At 43.3% G+C, this 21,715-nt stretch overlaps 1 protein-coding gene across 2 annotated transcripts in view; it reads right to left on the bottom strand.

The window, feature by feature from the left end:
* LOC126534730 (uncharacterized) overlaps nt 1-17,709 on the bottom strand; it is a 99,126-nt gene extending 81,417 nt beyond the window's left edge. Inside the window, exon 1 of one of the 2 annotated variants that reach the window (XM_055072571.2) lies at nt 17,174-17,709. The gene's annotated coding sequence lies outside the window, so the exon portion shown is untranslated. The remainder of the gene's footprint in view (nt 1-17,173) is intronic. The other variant, XM_055072572.2, reaches the window with a different exon arrangement.
* Between the last annotated feature and the right edge of the window lie 4,006 nt (nt 17,710-21,715).

Here is a 21,715-nt window from a genome sequence, read left to right as displayed (position 1 = left end):
TTGCGCGTCCGGCACGATGACCCAACTTCAGGTCACTTAGGGTCCACGCAGACACTTCATCGTGCCAAAGAAAGATTTTACTGGCCTCAAATGCACAAGACAACGAAGAAATACGTAGCCACTTCCACCGAGTATCAAAGTCACAAGAGAGCTACTGCAGCTCCTTTTACAGTCTGTGTTGCCATCCAGTTCCCCTTTGAGCAAGTAGGCATCGACATCATAGGACCGTTCCCACGTTCTTCCAAAGGCAAACGACTATGTGCCGACTACCTGACTCGGTTCTGCGAGACGGCAGCACTGCCCTCTGCAACTGCAGGCAAGGTTTCAAAGTTTATGCTGCATTGCATTATAGTTCGTCATGGTCCCCCTCGAGTGGTCATTAGCGGCCATGGCCGTCAGTTCAAAGCTGATCTTGTGGAAAAACTTCTACGTTTGTCCGCCTCCAACCTGCGAGAATCAGAGCCTTATCGCCCCCAGACCAATTGTCTGACAAAACGCACGAACAGAACACTTGTGAACATGATTTCCATGTACGTAAGTTCGGACCACAAGAACTGGGACAAGGTATTACCGTTCGTTGCTTACGCATACAACACCGGGCAACAAAAAACCACTGGGTACAGTAGGTATTTCCTTCTTTACGCTCGTCCGCCGATGTACACATAGGACAATGTCTTTCCTTTTGGTAATCACAAGGACGCTTGTATCGCGGAAACTCTCTGCCGAGCAAAGGACGCTCGGCGCCTCACTCTATTACGTACTCTAGCTTGACAAAAGCAGTAAAAATGCCGATATGATAGTCGACACTCCCGTGCGACACTACTCGACACTACCGATAGCCGACACTCCAGCGTTTACGCACTGCCATGCGCAAACGCGGTCTATGTCAAAAACTGCTCGCTTACTAATTGCGACCGTTCATTGTGTTTGAGCGTCTTGGCGAGGGCAATTATAGAATCACGCGCCTCCCTTCCAGTGGGACACAGTCATCCAAGACTGACATCGCGCATGTAGCCTGCCTGAAGCCGTTTACTCAACGAAAGCCTCCCTGACTTCTCGCCCCGAGGGCTTCGTCTGCGAGAGGAGCCATGTTACAGTGCGGCAAAGGTAGTGGAGCAGCAGCAGCATCAGCAGCAACAACATGAATATGGTAGCGAGGAAGAGAAGGACGACGTGCAGTACCGGCACCCACTTGCCCTATGGCTCCCTGAGATAAACGCCTTTTACACACCCCGTAACGATATAATCAAATATAGGGTAGTAATGGACGTGTTTAGCTTGTTTTTTGCAATTTAGTCAGGTTACTTCGGTATTTTTAAACCTTCTTCAATGCGTCTATTCCCGGTATTAAAAAACACATGGTGCCGTTTGTTCTTTCCTTTCATCATTTTGATTAGCTTAAAGAAGATCCATTGTGTGCGAGCGTGTTTAGGTTTTTATATGCTTGTAAGGAAAGTATACTGAGCACAAGATGTTAATGAAACGGTCGTAGGCACTATCAGGTGATGAACAAGAGAGTATGTCATCCCAGCTCAACGATTTTATTTCGTCACGAATGCGAGATAGAGATTCTGAATTGATGTCTTGGAAATAAAGATCTGATTTCTCTGATTGCCTCTGTTTAATATCAAACGTAGTAATTCGACAATGTGGAAAATGATGACTGATAGTTATTCTTATCAGACCATGGCGTAGTAGGTTAGCAGATTTCGTCATAAATAGATTTATCAATGTTGGTGTAGTAGCTGCAATGCGAGTTTGGGTAGTTATAACATTTGAAAGGCCGTGCGAAAGAATTAGATTGGACAGGTCAGTTTTTTGCTTGCGTTTGTGAGCATGTCGATGTTCTTATCACCTCAGAGTACTAATGTATAATTATCATTAAGATACCAAAGAATTGATGTAAACATTGAAAAAAAATTGTTAATGGTGCCGTGATGCAGTCTATACACAGCAGTAAAAATTTCGAGCTTTTAACCCACAACTTCAACGGCTACACAGCATCGAAACCATTCATCAATATATTGATAGCTGATACTAATTTCCACATATATGCACCCACCACCTCCTCTAGTTTCTTTGTTTATACAGGGTAGATGATACCCATGAATATGCGCAACAACCGTATCGTTGCGGTTCCAAGGGTCAGTTAACGTAATGATCAAAAATTTACACTTACATTCATACAGAAAATTCCACAATTAGCTTTCTTTGGAGCGGGCTGACTGTATGCACAAATGCAGAAAACTCAGAGTTGATAGGCGCTGATCCGCAACAACAGTACTTAATTCAGAGGGATTAGTGCACTCTAGAGCCACTTTGAAGCTTCATTCTTAGCAAAAACAAGACAGCTATTGCTATGTAGAAGCAGTGCTGTAGTATAGTGACCAAGAAAATGCTATATGTGCACGGCCAACTGCTGAAGAAAATAATTTATGAGAAAATTTATTTGCATGAGGGTGACGCCTTCAACAGCAACACTGCAGCAGGAATGAACGAATGAGTGCAGCAGTGATGTACTATAGACTGTAAAGTATACAATATTGGTCGAAAGGGTAAAGTTCATAAATGTAACTTGTGTTTCCAACAGTTCTTTGGGCGGAGATACACAAAGACACTATCAGGCGAATTTGCTCGGTACAAAACTGCAGCGCTCCGGGAAATGGGGCGGCTGTCTCAAAAACACGCCTTTCATTTTTTTGCAGAAACATCGAGAAAACCAAGAATAGCCGTAGGTTGTTCGAATGTTTATCAGCCATTGTATATGTGGGCACCGTGACTTGAGTGGTGTCGAGTATGGAACAGCGGGTAACCTAACGCACCTTGTCTAAGTCCAAGTCAGAGGCAACATGTAGGACAGGCGATTTTTCAGACTTCAGCAATCAGGGTCTTTTCCTTTGACACCCAAACAAACTTCCATTCTTTTTCTTGCCTCAGCTGTCGAGTTTTCCCCAACAGACGCTTATTTTCAAAGCGCAGGTGCTCATTGATTTATGCTGGATTACTCTCTTCAAAGGTCAGGGTTCCATTGTTTAATTTAACGGTTTGCGCATCGGAGTGTACGTTGTCTCATGCAGACTTAGTCGAAAACTTCATGATGACATTTAGCTTGTTCATATGTTTAGAAGGGACACGTAGTACTACATCAATGTCGTTGTCCGAGACACTTGTGCCTAGCCTTTCAATTTGTCCAACACTTTCTCTCAGATCTTCGTCTGCAGCTAACGGTAGTCCTTTGATGTAGAGGTTCATGTTCCTGCTTTATTTTTTCAGCTGAATTATTTCACTTTCCTTCCTTCAGCTCACTATTATTTCCTTATTTTCTCTTTCACATCGCTTAATTTCAGCCGCCACTGCAGTGAGACGATGCAGTGGCGGACGATGATCTATGGACGATTCGTGGATACCGAGGTTGTTTCAGCAGAATGGCGGACGCTGGGGCAGCCATTGTGCTTTCTGACTGCGGCTTGATCCCTTTGGTTTTCTCGGAAAGAGGTCCGTATTCCGGTAGCAGTCCTTCCTGCCTAAGCTGGCTCACTGGTCCTTGGTGGCGCTTTTGTCATCCTCAGGCTTCGGGCTTGGATCTCTGCTTTGCGGGGGCGTTCGGTACATGAATGCACTAGCACCTCCACCAAATATCACGTAGTAGTGACGGTGAAGAAAGCAGCAAAACGTGGAATGACCAAACTAGCGTTTGATTGTACGAAACAGGCTACAATTAAAGAACGGCGATAGCGGCGAACACAGTCGGCGATCCTCGAAAATCTGATCAGCGGGTCAAGGGCATTGGCTTATATACATCAGTCATCGAATGTTCCAGAGTAATCGCTGGGACCCGCGTGCCTTCCCCAAAGGTCTACACTATTCGCGTCGCACATACATGCAATCAGATTACACAGGGATCGGTGACAGGCAGCGGATGGAACCATCGATAACATTCCACAAACTTCCGATACATGCACGCGCGTCCTACGCTTTGCGATAACATTTGTTAGGCGGTGAAACGTGTCGCCCGATAAAGACAAACATGTACACGTGTCAGTATTGAGTTAGCGACAATACCGACGACATTTCTAATGTCCGTCGTAAATACCTAAAGCTTCGCTGTGAGCTCTACCAACATTTTAGTAACTTGCTTAATTGTCCCTGGCTGCCTATCAGCCAGACACTTCACATCGCGTAGGCTTCCAGTGCCAGAACTATCCATAACTTATAGATGGCACTGATATAGCATATACGACACTACAATGAAGAGTCATAGCAAGACAAAAGCACTACAACACTCATGGCAACAACAGCGACGACAGGAGAGAAGCTATGCCAAAGCAAAAAATAAGAATCCCTGTAATATCGTTTCCATCTATTCTTGATGGCGTGTATGTGCTATTCCCTACTACTGACATACTGCTTGAAAGGAACTTAGATGTTCCCCACACCATTCTCACTATTACAGGCAATCAGAACTCGCTTCCCCTCAATTTTAACTGCTCACGTCAAATTCGTCCCAGAAGCACATCTTTGTGCGACATCTTGCCTGTCAACGATTGCGAGATACCAGTGCTTGACGCTGAAATTCCGTCACTCTCTACAGGAACCACTGAATCACCGGCTCTAATCACAGGCTAATTTAGCAATATGATTGCATCTGACCTTTGTTCTGCACAAGTTGCTGACCTGCGCCGTCTCTCGGAAACTTACGGCGGCATTTTGGCATTGACGGCCGCCCTTTAGCCCAGACATCGGTGGTCACGCAATGTATTTACACCGGAGACTCCAATCCGATACGCCGCCGGCCTGCCATGTTCCACATGCTTAAGGACAAGTGACACAACCAGATGTCAATAAGATGTTGACGAAAAGCGTTATCGAGCTATTTTGCAGTCCGTGGGCGTCCCGTGTTGTCCTTGTCAACAAGAAGGACGTCAGTTGGTGCGTTTGTGTGAATTACAGACAACTGATCAAAATCATGTCCACGGATGTCTACCCCGTGGCGCGTATTGGTGATGCCTTGGACTGCTTGCATGGAGCCAAGTGTTTTCGTTCATGGACCTTCGATGAGGCGATTGGCAAATCTCGGTAGATGACATGGACAGTGAGAAAACTGTCTTAGTAACACCTGATGTCCTCTACCAATTTAAGGTTATGCCGTTCGACCTTTGCATGGCCCCGGCAACCTTCGAAAGAATGATGGACTTCTTACTCCTCGACTATCAATGGTCTACATATCTGGGTTATCTAGACTGCGTTATCTAGACGATAACAAGATGTTGCGAGTAATCTAACGTGTCTGTCGGTCATTCTTGCTGTTTTCTGACTCGCCGGAAAGCAGTTGAACTCACTCAAGTGCCACTTTGGACGTCGTAAAATTACCGTTCTTTGCCGTATTGTCGTTACCACTGGCGTTCAACTTGACCCTGACAAGATCCGCCCTGTCCAGAACCTTTCTGTTCCGTCTTCCACAGCAGACGTCAGAAGCTTTCTTGGACTATACTCATATTTCCGTCGTTTCATCAAGAATTTAGCTGACACCGCTGGCCCACTCACCGACATAGTTGAAAGAACGTTGCATTCACATGGCGCTTAGCCCAAGCCGAAGCTTTCTCCGGCCTCGTACATTAGCTAACGACTCCCCCATTTCGGAATGCATTATGTAACCGCGCAAACGACGACGGACGAATAAGGAAACACACAGCACAAGCGCGGAACTTCACCTCAGTTTTACTCCAGGAAAGCTACACACTTATACATGTATCATAATCACACTTGATAATCATCAGACAGCCACCACTTGACATTGGCATGCGGGCGTTAGTGGCACAAATTTTTATGTAAATAATTTAAATCTTTTTCACTCAGTGACACTGAAGAGCTGCTTGCGCAGCTGCCAGATTGCATTTTTATACCGTAAGCTTCAAAATTTCTTGGCTCAGTTGTGATTCAAATATCTTCAATACTTTTGTATCGCGTAACCTAGGCGTGCAATTACGACAATTACAACAGCCAGTTTGCCACCCCTCGCAAATTCTTTTACCCCTGCGCGGTGCTCCTGCAGTCTGACGTAGCTGTTGCCACACGAGAAGGGTGTCTTCTACACTACCCCTATTCTGCATGGGACGAACCTGTCAACGTGCTTGATACTGCATTCATTTCTTCTCCCTTCCCTGCACCATGTTTCACATGCCCGCCAGTTTCTTGGGTGTCGTAAAAAGCGCCGGGACTTCACATTTTTCAGCCACCTTCTTGAGGCGGTGAGAGATTTGGTGGTAGTACGGGATGGAAAGAGGTCTCCGGCGTTGCGGCTCTACGCTTGGACGGACCTCTGATCGGCCCCGCGCTTCCTTGTCAAGGTCTTCTAGCACTGAGGTGACCATCTCACACTGAAATCCTGCGCGGTGCAGTCTTTGCAGCTGTAAAACACGCTATGTTGCATTTCATACTGGCAGGCCTTATCAAGAGCAGCACGCAGGCAGTTTTTCGCTGTTCCCCTTTTAACAAGCTTCGAATGAGCAGACTGGTAGTTTAAAATACCCTTTTTTTTTATCGAGGCTGATACTTCCAGCACGCATGAAATCCAGCAACAACAATGGAAATGTCTAGGAACTGCAGGCATCCATTGCGAAGGCAACTCAAAAGTGAACCTCAGCCCAAAGGCGCTCTCACGGAAAACTTCAAGAACACGGTTAACTGCAAGTTGAAGGCCCTCCCTCCGATACCCCTATCAAAAAAATGGCATAATCATCAACATCGAAAAATGTTAGCCGAGTAGGCTGTGTGAAGGCCTTCAGCAATTCGCTTGTCACAATATGATAAAAATACGTTACTTAATAAAGGGGCAATACAGGAACCAATGTAGACCCCGCGTTTTTTCCTTTGAAATTAACGATGGTCGATGCCGGATAAAACCGAAGAATTTCTAAAAAGTCGTCCACACTTACGCCGCATGCGTTCTGATAGGCCACTGGGCCGTAGTCAACAATGGAATCCCTAATGGCGCAAAGCAATTTATCTTGTGGAATAGAAAAAAATAAGTCAACTCCAAAGGTCAACTCCAAAATTAACTCCAAAGGTTGCGGTTTCTACTCCCCCAAAGGTCGAGTGCAATAATTAACTGTATCCTAATTAACTGTACCTCAAATAACTCTGTCTTAATTAACACCACATGTCGTTGGCTCGAGTGCCATAATTACCTCTATGAACTCTCCTTTAATGAACATGGCCTTAATTGACACGAAGGCTTGCGAGTTCCACCAAAGGTCGTGGGCTCGAGTGCCTTAACTCGATCTTAATAAACTGTGCCCTAATTCACTTTACCGTAATTAACATCAAAGGTCGTGAGTTCCAATTTCACCAAAATTGAGGTTTAGACCCCCAGTTTTGGTACCATTGAATTTAGGTGCAATAATGCCGGACGGTCACATTTTCACTTCATCTGCCGTCTAAGGCTTTTGCCTTAATTTCTTAATTTATACAATGAAAGGTCTCTGGAGCGCCAGCGCCCTTTTCCTTCAGTCCGCGTTTTTTTACTCGCGCTCTCCTATATTCTTACAGCTCAGTGTCGCGAATTCGCGTCATGCCGAATAATTGTAGACTCCCTAATAACGCACAAAAATTATGGGTTAGTCTTATTGTTTGTGCGTTCTTCTTGGACGGCCTTACGGACGGCTTTCCGTGGTTTTGTAATGATACACGATATGAGAATGAGAACCATCTTGAAATATAGCGCAACGGGACATATGAGAACGGGGGTGAAATATAATTGGTTTTTTGTTCTCGTGCTGGCTGTACGTTTGTTATTACCAGTATAAGCCCTACGCAATGTGAATTTATCTACGGAATGGCTGGCTTTTCATTACGTCGCGAATTCGCTACAACGGCAATCGCGCCTTTTTTGTACTCCCACAGTAAAGTGGGATTGCGCCGTGTAGTGAGTAAACAAATAGAACAAGAGCCCGATTTAGCAGCGCAAGTTACACGAGGTGAGCAGGGAGGCCTTAACACATGTTGCTGGGACAATAGCGGTTCTTCTGATCTTCAATTTCACGGGGTCTGCTTCAATGGAATATTCAGGGTGTGGCTGTTGTGACACTTTGGTGCTTTGTTTATTTTTTTCAGATTGGCTCATGCCTTGGAGAAGGGGTTTAGCTAATTAATAGTTGGCAAACTTGCTTTATATAATAGATGTACATGGTTTTGTTGTATCAAGTCTATTGAGAACATTTCTTCCTCCGGAAGGTGACAGTGATGCCAGGAGTCCTACCAATAAAGATGGCGAGTACTATGCGATAATATTTCAATACACAACGTCTCAATTTATTGACATGACCAGCGAGGACGAAGCGAGAACTGTAGTTGCTCCAAACACGTGCATATTAGCAATTTAGAAGTAATGAACGAATATATCTTGGTCTGTGAAATGTAATAGGATTCTGTGGCAAGCATCTACCTGAGAGTGAGAGGGAGGAATGCCCTGGTAAATATTTGAGGATTTCCAAATTGAGCAGCATAAGACGCAGCAGTATAAGACGAAAAGTGAACTCGTCCAAAGCAGAGCAGCAGACTGCCATCGTCCACGAAACTATTTCTAACGGCGAAGAGGAGAGGGGTCTCATCAAGCCAGTTCCAACTTCTGGCGTCAGGGTCACCATGTGGGGTACTCGCCACTTCTAAAAGACAAGCAACAGAGGTGCAAACAACATAACTGTCAAGAACAGATGGCTTCTTTGTGTTTCAGTTGCAATGTCTGTCTCTGCCTCAACAAACACGAGAACTACGTCTTTAAATCTCATCAGCACTTGAGCCGAGTAAGACCAATCTGTAACCTTTTAGAGATAAAAAGCCTTTCACAAGACAAGAAGCAGGCAACATTCCAGTACGTGCTCGACTAAATAAGTTTTCATAATTGGCCAAAGATGGACCACATGCCCAGCATGGCGAATTCGTGGCATAGCAGTTTTGGGAAAAGAAGCTCTGAAATTATCTTTTACAGGGTTCCTCTTCTTATTACATTTATTTAAAAGCCTACAGAAAGCCAACAACCATTTACTTTTAAACTTCGTTGAGTGCGCATAGACAAATGTATTATAACTGTTCGTAGAATGCAGAATGATGATCAACGCATCATCATGGAGAGGTCCCGCAATGCCCTCTTCTTTTGTACTTGACAAACGTATTCTCAAACGATCCTTCCTCGACCCTCCTCTTCATGACAGGGATGAGTTTATTGCCACCCCCTTTAAAACAGGCGGGTGACAAATATCCTACTTGATTTATTCAGCTATACTGTAGACACTTTTCATTCTATTATTCTTGTATACATCCCAATAATCTTTTTCCAGCGCAGCTCTTAGGCGCCCGTTATTGCGTTGAGCTTCGACGTCCCTCGGCGGCGCCGTTAGGTTTCGTAACTGAGCTAACGAGCAGAGGCGAAAGATGAAAGGGAACGAACGTGGAGTGCAGCGGCAAATAAAAGAAGAGCGCATGAGGAGGAAAGTGGAAGAGGAGCGAAGGGGAAACGGCTTTCGCATGCGTTTAGTTCTCGGCGTATAATTGTATTGCTTTATTTCTTCTTTATATAGCTGAAATATTAACAGTTTCTCATAAAACTAAGCGGGATATAGTACGTCAAAATTATTGTTGACCAGCTCGTTGAAGGGCAATGTGTGGTCAAAAACTGGTGCTTGGTAATTGCTTCAGCAAAGTCATTTCGTGTTCTTGCGATGCACCTCTATCGGGTAAAAAATAACAGCTTACATAAACAAAGAAAAAAAAACGCATTGGCTAAAATAGACAGTTTTAGAGTAGCGTTTGTCGCCTTACGTACGTTAAACCTAATCACCTTTGCAGGACGTTACAGTGCGCGCCTTTTCAAGACTTTTCGTTTACCGTACGGGAACGCAAACGTAAGGAAGACGTTATAAAGCAAGGCGCCGTCTGGTGCCTTGTGCCAAGCGTATACAAGCCACGAGAATCCATTACTAACCATTCTTTCACTATGCGGACGCATCTCGTTAGGCCTACGGCCGCCGGAATCGCCGAACGATCTCAGAAATTGGCCGTGCTATGCTTTCATAACTAACATTTCAGGTGAGTTTAGAGAAAGCGAAAGCTCATTTCAATAGTTACTGGCGATGAACGAGAGGGAGAGCGCAGCCATCACAAGAATTCACGCGGAAGCGGGAGCCATGGGCGCCGCCATAATCGACAACGCTATTTCTTAGCGTACGTACACATTCGAATGTTAAACTCGCCAAATAACGTACGTTATCATAGCGCACGCAAACAGCAGAAATCCAGTAACGTTCAGTGCATACGCAGTGGTGACCACGCTATTTCTTTACGTCCGTAGCGCATTTACGTTTGGTTGCAAACGCTAAACTAAGTCTGTATAATACGACCACCGCGTGCGCTAAGAAGAGAATGACAAACTCATCCAGTTTTTTTCATCAAAACATATGCTGCTGCTGATGATTGAAATTTTTGTGAATGCCGCTGTTGAGCAGATACATAAACTAACGTAAATAGAGAGGCGATGACTAATACATAGATTTGTCTTGTTTTTGACGATGCGTTTGTCCAGCAATATTGTAGAGCTGCCGCCTAAAGGGTTATAGCAGTTTGCGAATATTTGGTTGCAGCTCCGAGTGCTCTTACCTGGTTTCAGAATCTTTTTGATTACCTTTGTATCTTTTGCCATTGTTAGGCATCCAATGTTCACTTCTGAATTGAATTTCCTTTTCTTTTTTGCAGGGGCTTACTCGCCTTCCTTTTCTTTTCTCGATCGGTATTCATTCCACCTAAGAAGCACCTCTTATTCGTGCAAGCCCAACTTTTTGGCTTCTATATGGCCGCGTGATGCCTTCTTACGTTTATCTATAGCTTGCTTTCTTTTCTTGCGGTTGTTAAGTGGTTGCGGCTGTCCAACAATTTTTGCCGTGTCTGTCTTATCTCCTGCTTCATAAAGTCCACCAGTCCTTTATATTGCGTGACTGCCTCAATTTTCTTCTCCTTTTTTGCGAGCTCTGTTATTTGCTTTTCATTCACTTTTAGACATTATGATGCTATTGGTTCATGTCTTGCGTTAGTATCTCTCTCAATTTTTCAAGTCATACATTTACGATCGCTACTAAGGCTATTTTTTCAATGTTATTCTATCATCATTTCGCCTAGTCGTCCGTGGACACTAAGGCGTTGTCAATACATTTGCCTGTTTCCGCATTGCCACGGTACCTGTCTATGACACTTATTCTGTCGGTTAACTACTACAAGGTTATGATCATCGCACAGATCCAGCACTATCGAGCGTTTGTAATCCATAAAACCTTCTAAATGCTCCCTGTACGCATCCATATCCCCTACTAAAACAACTTAGCCCAATTTTTTGAACTCAATGATGTCGCTTCTAAGCCAATCAATCAATTAGTCATCTTTATCTCTGCTATCCTGTCCATAGGTAAGCGACTGCAAGCCGCGTATTTTTGCCTTCCCATGTGCCGTTAGTCTAGAAATGCTCCTTACATGTCTCTTTTACCCTTTGCCACTTCATACCTCGGCTAACTAGAATGCCTCCGCTTGCGCGTTTCCTTCACCCAATCAATCTGTTGCACCACTCGCAGTGGGCAATACAGCAACAGCAGATTCAGCATGCTGGCCAGACGCTTCTTCTTGCTTTTACAGCTCCCGGATTTCATCGCTGGTCATGCCGTTCGTCTCCGGGGCATGGAGCGCCCTGCACCCTTTAAACACGTGCTGATTACCGGCATTTCTTCGTGGTTCAGCCCTATCGACCAGGCGTGTGATTGGCGTGAATTTCCAGCGCACGTTCTTCCTTCTCTGGTGATTCTGAGTCATCCTGTGGATGCTCCTAGCGTGGCAACTCCGACAGGTGACGCAATCAAATCGGTGACGTCAAGCTTCATCAGTATAAAAGCTCCGTCGTTGCAGCTCCCCGGCAGTTGGCAATGTAGCAGCAACAGCTTCAGCAGCTTCAGCACGTTACCTAAACGTTTGTTCTTGGTTGAATAGATACGTTAATTGGACAATTCGTACTGTATCCGATCTGACAATCATCTCCTGCGGCTGCTGTGTTGCTCACACAATTATTTGCGTAGTAGACTCATGCGCAATTTTTCTTATGCAGTCGATTACCTTAGTCGTCTTGCGCTAAGCGGTAGCGTAGAGCCTAACCCCGGCCTCTGCTGGTCGGCGTCTAAAACTGGCAAGCATGACGAATCCCAAGAAAGCGTTCTTAACACCCTTGAGACGTCGGCCAAGCTGGTAATGTCTAGTTGCAATAACCCTTCTCTTGTGAAGGTTCTTTCCGAGTTAGTTGCTTGTCGGAAAAATACAAGGTATAATACACTTTTCGATGCCTTAGAATTACGTCTGGCTGTTCTCGAAACCTCATGTTCGAAGGTACTGTCTGATCAAAACTGATCAGCTTCGTTCTGAGGCGGTTTGCCTGAAGCGCACTGTTGCCGAACTAACTGCCAAATATGACGATCTTGAAAAGCACTCACGAAGAAATAACATAATCCCTCATGGCATACCAGAATATACCAAGGAGTCTCGTGACACACTGCACTTCAAAGTTGCGAACGTTTTCAATAGGCTTTCTCTTGACTGTCAGCGTATTGAACGCTTCCATAGTCTAGGCAGAATGCGCCCTGGGCGTTCTCGCCCCATCATTTTAAAATTGCTTCATTTTAGCAATAAGCTACTGATGCTCAAAACGCTTATAAGCTGAGAAATTGCGGCATGAAAAAACCGAAGGCTTTTCCTCCGGAGTGCGCACAGTACGTGAAAAGCTCAGGGACGCTTCGTTTGAGCAGTGGAATACCGGCTCGGTTATTAAAATGGTTCGATTATTTATTTGTCGATAACGTTTGTTACAGCTTGGACGGTGCCTCAGATAGTTTAGTAATAACTCCTGCTTTGGTTCTAGCAAAAGATTTCTAAACCTATCATCATCACTATGATGACAGTGTCATCACTCTGCCACAGATCTTCAGCCTTTGAATGTTCATGCCAGAAGCACACCTTACAAATTTCCACAGTTTCTTTCGCCAGTTTCTTCATCTTCTCCTCATGTCATATGCGTCACAGAAACATGGCTCCATGAAGATATTCAAGACTAAAAATTCGCGCCTACGGCTTAGAGTGCTGTCCGGTGTGACCGTCAGAATAACAACGGCGGTGGTGCCGCTTTCCTTTTACGTTCAGATTTTATGCGTAAGATTCTACCAGGTCCCCCCGATGTAGAATCCTTTTGGAGCAAGTTACTAGTGCATAAGCAGAATTTAACAATTTGTGGTTTTTATCGGCCCCCTGTTAGCCCTTGTGGCTTGTTCGATAATATTTCGCCTTTTATACATGACCATATCCTCCACAGTTCTAACCTCATGGTTCTTCGTGAGGTTCTAAACGTTGCTGGCATTCACTGCCTTTCCTTACATACTCTGGCACTAGTGCCTCTATTTCTAGCGGCAAATTTTAATTTTATTTGTCCCATACCATGATACAATTAGTGGATAAGAATTCACGGCAGAATTCTATACTTGACTTACATTTTATCAGTGACAGACTTGCTCATTTAGGTTTTAAGTATGATATCCTGGAAGGATTCTAGGATCCTAACACAATTCTTGTACACCTTAACTGTCCTATCCAACATGAATGCTTTAGCTATTCCACATTTTATTATTTTAACAGCGCTGACGATACGTCTATCACTGATACTTTGGCAGATAATTTTCACCATTTTTTGTCACTCAATATTAACATCATGTTGACAGTCTTGAATATTGTTTTGAGCCGTTAGTAAAATCATGCATCAATAATTACGTTCTATTAAAAACAAAAAATATAAATAATAAACTTCCTTGGGTTAACCGGGACATTTTGCACCAGTCACGCCATGTAGCTAGACTACGTAAATCAAAGCATTCTAATCCTGCACTTCGCGTTCCTTTTGAAAAAGCCTAGCAGCAACTTCGTCATCGTACTAGAAATGCTAAAGATTTCTATTTTTCAGTGCATCTCCTTACACAACTTGAATCCTCGCAGGCGCTGGACAGCAATTTTACCTAGTCCAACGTGCAGTACCTCTTTGAAGATTAACGACGTTATTACTAACGGCCCCTACGTAATCATGAATGTTTTTAACTCGTACTTCCAATTTGTTTTCACCCTCAATAACCATGTAGTGCCAAAGTTTACTTATGATGCACGAAGTAATAAATAAGGTGATGTCGTAATACGTTCTGATGGTGTCTTAGGCCTAATCTTGAATCTCGACACTAAAAAGTGTACAGGTTCAGACGGTATCCCCAATTCTTTCCTTGTAAGACACTCCTTATGAACAGCTCAGTACCTTACTCTAATCATCCAGAAATACTTAGGCTCTGGTGAAGTACCAACCAAATGAAAAACAGCCAAAGTCCTGCGTTTGCACAAATCAGGTGGTAAACAACTTCTCTCTAACTACACGCCAATATCTCTCAAACCCTAGTTATGCAAGATGTTAGGGCACATTATTCACAAACATATCGAATTTCTTAACTCTAATAGTGTTCCAACATCTGCGCAGCATGATTTCCGTCGTGGTATCACTGTAACACAATTAGCACATTTTGTTCATGGTATCGCTTCTAACCATGACATCAAACCTTGAATCAAGTCGATGCCATCTTTCTTGACTTATGTAAAGCTTTTGCCTCTGTAATTCATTCTGAACTTCTGGTAAAACTAAACGCCATATTCAATAATCCTTGTCTTGTTTCTTGGATAGCTAGTTTTCTTTGTTATCACTCACAATTTGTTTCTTTTAACTCAGTGGAATTAACTCTGTCGATGTTACGTCAGGTGCTCCTCAGGAATCTGTATCACGCCTTTTTATCATTTGTAATACACGTCAACAATTTACCTCGTAGCGCCTCAACAAAAATCAGACTTTATGCACATGACTCGTATCATACGAATCTATTCATACCACTGATGGCACCACCGTCTTGCCCAATCCCTTATGTCTTTGTGTAATGTATAGTATAGTATTTATTGTGTAATGTATAGTAGTGTACAATGTACCCACTCTTGCTGTAGACCTATATTGGGCCCCAGTATAATAAAATGAAATAAGAAATAAGAGAAATTCTTAATAATGGTGGTTGCTCCACATCTGGTAGGTGCGTTTCACTGAAGGCATACACGCTAATGGCTTCGTCATTCAGCTACGTTTTAATTTATAGCCATATTTCGTGCTTGTGACCACTTAGCATGTTTACGTAACAAACGTTACCGTCTCTGTACTTATCATTTGTGCATCTTTACTTACGTCTTTGCGGTCTAATTCTGCGCCTTGCTGGTGTGTCGCTAGATTCAATACCTAATATTCCTTCCTGATTGTCTGGGACCTGCCTAAAAAAGCTACTGGCCTTGCCACGAATCGAGGTCCTAACGGCGTTGCTAAATTAAAATTAAATTATGGGGTTTTACGTGCCAAAACCACTTTCTGATTATGAGGCACGCCGTAGTGGGGGACTCCGGCAATTTCGACCACCTGGGGTTCTTTAACGTGCACCTAAATCTAAGTACACGGGTGTTTTCGCATTTCGCCTCCCATCGAAATGCGGCCGCCGTGGCCGGGATTCGATCCCGCGACCTCGTGCTCAGCAGCCTAACACCATAGCCACTGAGCAACCACGGCGGGTCCTAACGGCGTTGCTATATAAAATGTATTCTGTCACGCGCAAAAACGTCTTTGCAGCCTGCTCGGCGCACCTCCCGGTTGACGTCAATGACCGTAAAATTCATTGCCTTAGCTAGCGTCCAAATTTGCTTGTTTACTGCAAGCACTGCCTTTCAAACTCTGGCACCATGAACACTGCGATTAGCACTTCCATTGAAAGATTCTGCAGATCGGTAACCCCTTTAGCTGTTTGCTTAGCGATCCCTATGCCCCGTCCTTGCGATACGTTATACACTCCGCCCATTATCACCACTTGGTGCCTCTCCTCAATTGTATCCTACACATGTTCCTTCGCTTTTGCTATGACATCCCTAATCCGTTTTGTCTGAGCGCTAAGCTGGACTCCTCCGCCTGCACCGACCACGATCAGCTGTTCTACTTTACGCATGTTTGAATCCCCAACAAAAACAACTCGATGCCTTCACTTCTCCCTGTAACCGAAAACAGTGCGAAAGGCTGCTGTGCCCTCCCCTTCTGTGTTATCGTCACCCTCGCTCTGTCGTCTTCTCCCTCAGTCGGCAAGTCAGTAGTAGCCTCCTCGGGAACATCACTGACCATCATATAGCTCTTCCAAATTATACGATCAAAACTGTGCTTTCCCATCGAAGCTGCGCCTATTTCCAGCACGTGTTCGTAACGGGCACTGTGTGATCATGTGCCTAATTTCTGGTTATGCGCACAGCTGCTCAATTACGGAACTACTGTTTCACTTTCAATCTTTAAAAGAACGTCATAATCCTTTTCTGAGAATTTTCAGACACCAATCTGTTTGTGGAGTTTCAAGCCGCTTCATCAGTCGCCGGAACGACTGACATTGAAAATCGTGTTGACATTAAATTAATTTTACATTTTGAGAGTGAAGCAAACTTTTCTCTTTGTTCTCTTGTGAGAGTAAATCAAAACAACACAATAGTTATTTCAGGAAAACAACAGCTTTTGCAGCACCAACGCGTGAGTTGGTCTGAATAAGGACGTTCTCACAAATATTGAAGAACACCATCGTCAAACCCAACTGTGTTCTTGTCAATGACAAGGACATTCCCACAGAGTACAGTACTTGCGATTATATTTCGTTCCCATCATTTCTATCACCATTGCCGGCGCTGGAGTGTTTTTATGAGACTAAGCGCTGCAAATTCAAGTCTTAATTAGAGGGTAGGTGCATTAAAGTAAACATATGTTGTGAGAATTATGAATTTACATTTTGATGTGGCAATAACTGCGACCAATTTATACCTGCCATGCTTGCAGAAAAATCAGAATTTAGTTGAAACAAAGTGAACCTATGTGGTCATGAAGCATAGATATAGGACGCAGTCCCACATACTTTGTCATCAACAGTAGGTAACATCTCAATGCACTCGTGTCGGAACCACTTTGGCAAATGATACAGAAATTTGAGATCTCAATTTGTAGAAAACTGCAACTCACTCTGTGTCCGCCAGCCACATACGCGCACAAAACAAGCCTTCTGATATTGGCCCAAATCAATCTGCTCAGTGAGTCTCCTGATGGCTCAGCATTAACGAATATCAGGCGTTACTTAGGTTGGGGCACGGGAATAAAAATCTACCCTTATCAAATCGGTGCCTTCTGAGAAACATCTATATATATACACATATATATATTCCAGCTTGCATAGCACACAACGTAAAAAAAATAAAACTTGGTTGTCAACTCGGAACCCAATCTGACAGTTCCAAATATCATGTTTTAAGTGTCTACGCTTGTCTGTTATCGTCCATTGTTCTTCGACTTTGTATAGCGTGGCTACAGCACGCTAACCCGCTCCTCTTTTTTAGAGAAGGTTCTTTGCACATAGACTTGCCAGGAAAATATCAGGCGAACAGAAACATACAGAAACATTTATTTACGTAATAAGGTAATAATATTGGGAACGCAGACAAAAAGCCTTCCACAAGTTTGGCGAGGGCTTACGACAGCTACAAAAAAATTCGCTTAAATGAACATAGATAACAATAACTACAAAATAGCAATTCTATAGGAAAACTTAAAAATAAAAGACATCTAACAGCTTCCTCTCCAGTAATGATTGTACAGACAAAAGCAAACGGAAATCACTTTCTTAAAAGAGAGAATCGTTGCGTCAATTTAATAGAAAAATTTATTCACATGAAATCATTTGTCGACCATAATTCGTACGTATTTCTGCTCGGAAATCGTATGTGTACGTTTTGTGTACGTTTTGTGTATGTGTACATGGATAGCCTAACAACAAAGGCTAAATTTATATCTTTTAGGCAACCTATTATTGTACAATCCTGTTATGAGTACTATGTTAGGTGCCTCAAAAATAGGTTTGGACGGTGACGAACACATCGTTGGCAATATTCCGTACACGGAGTTTTTGGATTGTATATAGTTTTCTACTAGCTGAAAAGATCTGGTGCCTTACGCCAGAAAACAATAGTTTCTGGTCAACAATAGTTGACATGCGCTTCAGTCAGTGTTTTTAACATTGGGCGCATTTAACAATTTTGCTGATGACTCAGCGTTAACCAGACCCTGGCGTTACATTGGATAGGGACATCCGTTTAACAGTCTACCGGTTTAAAAACAGGCGACCTCTGCGACATTTCTAAATGTTGGAGCTCGCATCGCACACGCTGCAAACAAAACTTCTTTGTCAACTCGCCATCTGATTTGACTGTTATAAATGTATTGTTCTAAGTGACTGCGCCTGGCTGTTGTTGTACTTAGTTCATGCACCTTGCGCAGGGCTGCTACCGCACACAAACCCACTAGACCTTCTTAGGAAATACTTCTTACAAAATACACTTGCCACGGATGAGCTTGGCACGTTCTTTGGTCAGTTTTAACGACATGTCACGAATATAATGCTTGCTGCTTTTCTTACACCAGAGCTGTCGAGGGGAGTTCGACAACGGTTATCATTCGGCAATGGTCAATGGCAGTGGAATAGCAGGAAGCAACGAAGCCTGGCTTGAATCGCCACATTTGTACCACCAAGCTATTGGTGTTTCCGATATAAATCTAAGTCTCCCCATGAGTAAGCAGCAACAGCTAAAAAGTCTTCTCGGACGATAGAAAGACTGCTTTTCTACGTCATCGAGGATTCGACAAACACCCGTGGTGAAGCATCGCATAATAAGCGAAAAATTGTGTCTTTGAGGAGGTCGACCTAAAGCGCCACATGGGTATTTCACACTGCGGCTCCTTATGTTTTGCAGGAAGTCTGACCCCTCCGATGCTATAACTTAATGCATTCGCAAGTGCGCAGCATGCTATCACCTTCACGTGTTACAGGAGTGCGACATGCTGCCGAACTTTTCTGTTTCCAGGGCAGTACGGAAGCCACACAAATTCATTCTAAACCATAGCAGTCTGAAAGCAGATGAACCATCCCTTTACACCATCAGTAAATTTTCAGCGGCATAAAGCGATCGCTGCGAACACATATACATGTCTCGCGAAAGTTACATCTCCCGATACAGTTCGTTTCGATTCCTTGCATGTAAACATGAAGGCCGCTTGAGCACCAGAGCGAAATAAAATTAAAAAAAATAAACGGAACTGGCAAGCAATTTCAACCACACGTCGTATTCTGCCGGAGTAGCAAAGATATTGTCTGTGCGCTTTCTAACCTAGAATGCCTTTCTAAATTAGCATGGCCTTAACACGAGACAAAACATGCTTTGCAACAATGTTACATGCCATGTTAACGTTTAAACTTTAGTGTGCACCGCCATTTGTTAAGGAGATGCTGTCGATGGACAGAGATATCAAATTTGAAATCATTTGTGCAGACAGAGTGTGGTGCCCTACACAGCACGGTAGCACCATGCGTTCGTTGATCTGTCATAAAATATCCGACGAGCAGGGATACTACGTTTAAATGTTGTCCGGCTAACACATATTTAAAAGTTATGTCTATCTCAGTCGCATTAAACTTGGTGACCAGTCATTAAAGAAATATACGCCGCAACTTCCCATGCTGATCGGGGCGTCAGAGCATAGCGTAGCGTTCATCGTGTAACAGCGCAGCGAATAGCCACGGACAAAAAGGCACGACGCAAGCGCTGCCTTTATAATATTTAACATCGCTTTATAATCTATATCATTGTGGCTATTGAAATAATAAAGCACAGTTATGAGATTTATCCAATGAGGATACAATACGGAAGTATCACTCGGTAGTAAAAATTTACCTAATTTATCCCATAGATGTATCTTGGGCCTCTATTTAACAACAAACAGGAAGTAGGGAGACTTGTTCTTGTCCCTTTGATTCAGCAATATGTACGAGTGGGCCTAAAGCAACCGCATTTGTAATCAAATAAAGCGCAGCCTTGGTTGGACAAAGATGAACAACATGAGGAGTGTCAGTACTGAGCTGAGGGTTTTCGAAGTCATTTGAGTTTGTCCTATAACATGGGAAACGTTTGCTGACTACTAGATAGTTTGAACGTTTGTCCAACATTTTCCCTCTGGCAAGCTATATGAGAGCGTCCAAAGTGATTTCAGAATCATGCGTTCCACCAATAAGTTCGGGTTCAGGAACAACTACAATGTGGATAAAAAATAAAGTTTTTGATCCGGTTCAGCTGAAAATAAAGCTGCGGCTTCGGTTTTCGGGTTCTATTCTTGTTCAGTTGAGCACCCTGCCAGAAAGTGCATTGAGCTTAGATGAAAACACTGTACAGGTATCTCATCGTCACAAATGGATAAATTGGATAGCAGAAGCCCGTTTTCATTCTTTATATTTTGATGAGTAGAAAAGGAACAATTCTATTCTCCTGCAGTAGCCACGTCAGCTCTTTTCGACGTGCAATGTCAAACGTGAAAATACCTTTTCACTCCGATCATCCGAAATCACAATTCAGTCGACCTCGCAAGCGTCTGACAATGATGGTGCATGACCTGAGATTCTTCGGAACTTTCTCTTTCCGTCCGTCAGGAATGACTCGAATAAGAATTGACGTATGCGATATAGAACTTTCCGGCCGTAACATTTCAGAAGCGGCGTCAAGGAAGTTTCAAGACGTAAGAAAGCTACGTAAATCTCCGCATATCACTGATCTATCTGTACAGTGTTTTCGTATATAATGTTTACGAAAACATAAGTATTTACGAACACCTATAAGTTTAAGCTTAGCACTATATGCAATATATTTGAAAGCCATTGATCTGCGTTCGCCAGTAAAGGTAATCTAACGCGGACGTTTATTTATATACACCTTTTCTTTGCGATTCAACAAATTTGAAGTATTCCTTGAGAAAAGTAATACTATCCTTTTAAAACTTGAGAAATCCGACATGAATATAGATATATAAGATACTGCAAATGATGAGTATTTCTATTACCATAGAAAGTTCCGGTTAATGAAAAATATCCATACTGTTGATTTGAGTTTTGCGAAAGCTTTTAACACGCGATAAGACGATTTTCTAAAACTGTGTGCAACAAATATTAATTCTATTTCAGATTCCCTAGCAGATGCTATTTATAAAACTTCTTTATCTGGTTTTGCTGCTGAACAACAGACGAAAACGTGCCGCTTCAATTTCATTTCATGCTCACACTTCTCGTAAGGTGCTGTAAAACGGATAAACGTGATGACGTAAGCAATGAGTTTGCTTTTAACAGTCACTACATTGTGAAAGGCTATTTGAAATGCCTCAAATCTCGCTACAGTCGGTTCTGCAGTTTCTTAATGACAACCTTCCTACGTTTCCCATCTATTGTGTTTCGGTATTAACCCACCTAATTTCCCCGAAAAAAGCATAGCTTAAATATGGAACAGCCCAAGTGCTACAGTATGCGCGCATGTGCAGCTGCCTGAGCATTTGCTACAAGGGCTCTGAAAACGCGCCTTCACAGCACCTGGTCGGAAATTTGTTTCAATGGATTAAAATTAGGAGTGTCAAGGTCGGAAAAATTACTGCAGAACTGACCGCATGACAACTTTCGACGATAATCCAAATATGAAC

The sequence above is a fragment of the Dermacentor andersoni genome, chromosome 7, assembly GCF_023375885.2.
Source record: "Dermacentor andersoni chromosome 7, qqDerAnde1_hic_scaffold, whole genome shotgun sequence".
Taxonomy (NCBI): Eukaryota; Metazoa; Arthropoda; class Arachnida; order Ixodida; family Ixodidae; genus Dermacentor; species Dermacentor andersoni.
Note: the sequence above shows the minus strand (reverse complement) of the source record. Positions and strands in the feature narration are given on the sequence as shown.